Raw genomic sequence first — 5538 nt, 5'->3', positions numbered from 1 at the left:
GTTAGAATTGACATATTCGTGCAATTTGAGGTATTCCAGATATTTATGATTTTAGTTTAGCTTTTTATATTCTTGGCTTTGGTTGATTAATTGGTAACTCTTGAGTTGTCAAACTCATCGTGATTGATAATTGCTATTTTTGCTAATTGAATTGAATTCCAATAACTCTAGTCCTTTCTTAGGAATTGACTAGGACCTGAGGATCAAACTAATTAGTCCACTTGACTTTCCTTTGCTTTAGTAAGGGTTAACTAAGTGGGATTAAAACTCAATTCTCATCACCACCTGATAAGGATAACTAGGATAGGACTTCCAATTTCTCATATCTTGCCAAGAGTTTATTTTATAGTCATTTATTTATTTTTCTTGTCAATTAAATTACTTGTTCAACCCTTTTTAAAACCCCAAAATATACCTTTGCATAACCAATAATAAGAACATACCTCCCTGCAATTCCTTGAGAAAACGACCCTAGGTTTGAATACTTCGGTTTATAAATTTATTGGGTTTTGTTACTTGTGACAACCAAAACGTTTGTACGAAGGGATTTTCTGTTGGTTTAGAATCTATACTCACAACGCGACTATATTTTTATAAAATTCTTTACTAGCAAAAATCCTAACGTCGGCCAAGAAGCAAGAGGTTTGACAAATTGGTTTTTCGTTCACAAAATATTTGTGAATTTGCATCATAATCGGACGAGTTGACTGCCATTCTGCACCGTGCGTATGATAAGGTTATGGTTAAGATGGAAGAATTGAAAGCCAAAAGGAAAAGGACATGTTCGTTATCTCACGAAGACGCCAACTTGGAATCTGTTAACGAACTTCAAAGCCCTCCAAGGATTCGAACAAGAGGACGTCCAAAAAATAGGCTAGGTTCAAGTTGGACAAACAGATTGCAAATGCCTCAAAGAAGAAGAAAACAAAAGATCTAAATGAGGTAAAAGTGTTGTTTTTTAAACTTGTGGTGATTGATTTTAATTTTCTTGTTAATTAATTTGCTAATATGTGAGTTTATTATATCCAGTTAAACCTCTTTCATGCTACATCAGTGGTGCATCCAAATTCCAGCCAATATCAAGAACATGTTATGAATTATCATTTCAGGGAACCAGCAGCAGTGGATAGTTTTTTGGGTGTATAGTTACAGAATATGGGTGTAAACCTTAGTTTTTTGGGTGTATTTCTGAATTTTCTTGTATTTGACATTTTACACACACACACACACACACACACACACACACACACACGCACACACACACACACACACACACACACACACACACACACACACACATATATATATATATTTCAGAATCTGCTGTTTATGTTATAAATTATTATTTGTTTTTTTATTATGGTTTAGGGTTTAGGATTTTAGGGTTTAGGGTTTAGAGTTTAGGAGTTAAGGAGTTTAGGGTTTAGGGTTTAGGGATAAAGCATTAGGGGATAGAAGTCTAGTGTATATTTAACTTTCCTTGGGTGTAAAATGAGATCTTATGGGTGTAAAAATCAATAATTTGGGTGGTTTAGGGTTTAGGGTTTAGGGGTTTAGGTTTTAGGGTTTTAGGGTTTAGGATTTAGGGTTTAGGGTTTAGGGTTTAGGGTTTATGGTTTTAGAGTTTAGGGTTTAGGGTTTAGGATTTTAGGATTTTAGGGTTTAGGTTTTTAGGTTTTTAGGGTTTAGGGTTTTAGGGATAAACCATCAGGGGGATAGATGTTTGGGTGTATAATCAACTTTCTTTGGGTGTAAAATGTCAGGTTATGGGTATATATTTGGTTTGATGTTTTTCTTCATATTATAGTACCTGTAAATAAAAAATTTTGAATATAGCAGAGAGAGTTTATTTATGGAAATTTTTTTTACTGATAATTGGATCAAATATATTTACAGCATGTGTTCAATTTCTTACAAGACTATATAACAGTTACATTAATAAGTGTCAATATCATTAGAATCTATCTGACAATATGAACTCAATAACAATGAGGATGGCTTGGACAGTCTTATTGCATCACTTCCCCTAATGGCTTCAGCTTTGTCTTGATTCATTTCATGGAATAGAATCCAGGAAGCATATTTTACTCTATAGTGGTCTATCTCGTCCTGAAGTTTAAAAAAATTTTCTTTTTAATCAAGTATGTTAACTTAGTAAGGTAATATAGAGTTATTTAGTTTTTAAACACAATTACCTGGGTCCAGTTATCCCACTCATACTTCCCCCTTTTAATGTTTTCGAATTGAATTATCTCAAGCCACTTCATTACATATATAGCACAGTCATAGCTGAAAAACAAGAAATAAATTAGCAAATTACATCTAGAAAAGTTTAATTCTCAGATTAAAAGATTTATACCTTGTCTTTTGGCCTGAGATGTTAATGTATGGTGTATGAATTTTCTGATCGTCTTTCTTCAGAGGTGCCCCCTAGCATATACTCTCATTCTTGAAATTACATGTCCCTTAAAACACAAAAAAGAATAAAGGAATATAAACAAAGGAGCACAAACCTACACCTTATATTGAACAGAAATATATCCAAATATTAAAATACAGAAAACCGAACCAACTTACAGCGAATATATTTATGTTCTTTCTTTTATCGGCTGGACAAGTCGTGTGATATGGGTCGAGTATAAAAGATTTTTTTCTTGTATCAGCCACCCATAACCACCAATATTGTGAATAGCAAATAGATGGAAAAATCTGAAGTATGTCCAGATTGAACAGTGTTTTAGTTTATTTGGCACATAAGTAAAGAATGGTAATAAAAAGTTTTAGAAATGAAAATTTACATAACGATGCGATGCTGATTTTTTAAGGTCCATGAAGGGTATAAACATTGGGTAGTCTTCCACCCTGAATGGCTTATTAGTTTTAGGCTATAAGAATATCCCTTCTGGATGATTTGTAATGGCCATGTTCTGCAACAATTGTGAAACAATAAATGAATACAAAAAATACAACCAAACGAATGCATAAAATACACCCAAACAAATGCAGAAATACATCCATATGAATTCAGAAAATACACCCAAATGAATAAAGAAAATACACCCAAACGAATGAAGAAAATACACCCAAAAGAATAAAGAAAATACACCCAAATGAAGACATAAAATACACCCAAATGAATACACAAAATACACCCAAGTATGTTACTTACTTTTTGGCTGTTCGGGTGGGTTGTTTCCTTATTGGATCCTCTAAGTCTTCTTTAGTCTCAGACTCAGAGGTAGAATGGACTTAACTTTCAGTTGATTCACTCTCAAATGATGATGATGAACTTGCCTTCCTTTTTTGTTTTTTTGGTTTTTTATTTTTTTCTTTTTTCTTTATTTATTTCATTTTTTCCTTTGCTTCGGCCATCTTTACAATTCCCTGAAACATTAGAAATGTTAGTTAACAACATTCAGGTAAATAAAATACACCCAATATTCTTTTCACTTACTATATGTTCTTTCATTTCTACTCTCATTCTTTCAACCAACTGCTCTCTAGTCCAGTTGGCAATCCAGAGTTCTGGAGGTCTTTCTTCTGCTTTCTTGTCTTTATTTTTTGATAGATGGAAGTAAATTATCATCAGGATAAATAGACAGCTATCAATTACCTTTTTTTCTTTTCAGATTGTAATCTGTTATGCCCTTGATGAAGAAATCCAGAATATGTGCTCTCCAGTTCCTCTCTGTTATTGTGTCCATCTTGAAAATTGGTGCCAGGTGCACAGGGAAGATTTTGTTTATTGTGGTTGGTAATAGGAACACCATCTATATATAGAGGATGAAAATCCTCTTGAACATGAGGCGATCCTGTTCATTATCAACACCAATAGTCATTATCTCATCTGTCAGATTTTTGAGGGTCTTTCCTTGGAATCTTCTAAAAATTTGTTTGTTGTCTTCAGAAAGATCCTTATAATTGACTTTCTGAGGTAGTAGATCTCCTACAAAAAGAAAAAAAACATTGTATGAAATCACTTGAAATACACCCAAACATCACTTGAAATACACCCCAATATGCCTTATATACACCTATGTTTGTAACGAGTTACCTGACGCGTTGAGGCCAAGCGCAGCCCCTATTGTTCTTGGTCTTACTTTAAACGAACCGTAGCCAGTTTCAAGTGTGTTTTTCCCTAATTTAAAGGAGTTAGCCAACTCCTTTAATATTTTTTGATGCACCCTTAGCGGCAGGATGTGCATCAGGCCACCAAACCCTAAATCCCTAACAATTACTTTCTTCTCGTCGCTCATATTTCTAAATTTCTCACTCAACAGATGAGTTGCACACTTTAGGTCTTTGGTTTGCTGTAAACAAAACAAAATTAGAGTTAGATATATTTCTATTATGAAAAACTGATTTGATCCAAGACATATATTTGTTCTTACATTTTTTGCAGCTCGATTTTTGCCTTCTATTTTTACTGCAATGAAAAAGAGATGCTGTCAATATATAAAAAATACACCCATATATCAGTCAGATACTCCCATAGATTAGACACATACACCCAAACCGATTTTATAAGTATTTAATGAGATCAGTTTAAAATGATGTTCAATTCACTCAAACATGGATAAATAAACAAGCTCAAGCAATATTACAATGTCAAGCAATATACACCCAAGGACAAGCAATATTAGAATAGTTGCAACAGTTGACTATATTAAATTATATGAGTTCAGAAATATACACCCAACAAATTACGCCATATACACCCAACAATCAACCATATACACCCAACACATTTCTTCATATACACCCAACAATCAACCATATACACCCATATAAATTACGCCATATACACCCAACAAATTAAGCAATATACAACGAAAAATCAGTTACGAGAAGAACTAGAACAAGAAGAACAGTAAAACCTAGAACCACTTAGAAGAACAGTAAAACTTAGAGGAACTTAGAAGAAGAGTAAAACCTAGAATAAGAAGAACAGTAAAAACAGTAATATGAGATTTAGAACAAGAAGATCAGTAAAACCTAGAAGAACATAGAAGAATAGTAAAATCTAGTTCTCCGATTTCGAAATCAGAAACAGAAATGTGAAAAATCTACAAGATGAGTAAAACAGTAACGTACCTTGAATAATATTTCTTCGTTTTTTCTGGAGATTGTTGATGGAGAGTTCTATTTTTTGTTGATGGTTTCTGCTTATCTTCGCGACGAGTTCGAACCTCTTTTTAGTTTGGAATGTTCCTCGAAACTTGACGGTTTGTGTTTTCTTTGAAGGAGAAGAGGAAGAGTGCGCCATAACGAGCGCTTTTTGCGAAGCGTAACCGTTAAATGACGCGTGGGATTGACGTCCCATTCAAAGGGAGTGAGTGCACGTGAATTATTTCTGGACTAGGCCAACTTGTAAGGCTTGTAAACCTTATTTGCTTGTATGTGTAACAGCCCCTTTTTAAAAATTTTAGATGTCTAATAATATATTTAGTTGGATTAAAATTTTATTAACATATACATTATCTTATAATTAATTACACGTATAATCTTATGATAACCTATAGCGAATAATATATTAAT

Source organism: Arachis duranensis, chromosome 9 (assembly GCF_000817695.3).
Source record: "Arachis duranensis cultivar V14167 chromosome 9, aradu.V14167.gnm2.J7QH, whole genome shotgun sequence".
Taxonomy (NCBI): Eukaryota; Viridiplantae; Streptophyta; class Magnoliopsida; order Fabales; family Fabaceae; genus Arachis; species Arachis duranensis.
The sequence above is the reverse complement of the archived record's forward strand: the minus strand, read 5'-3'. Positions refer to the sequence as shown.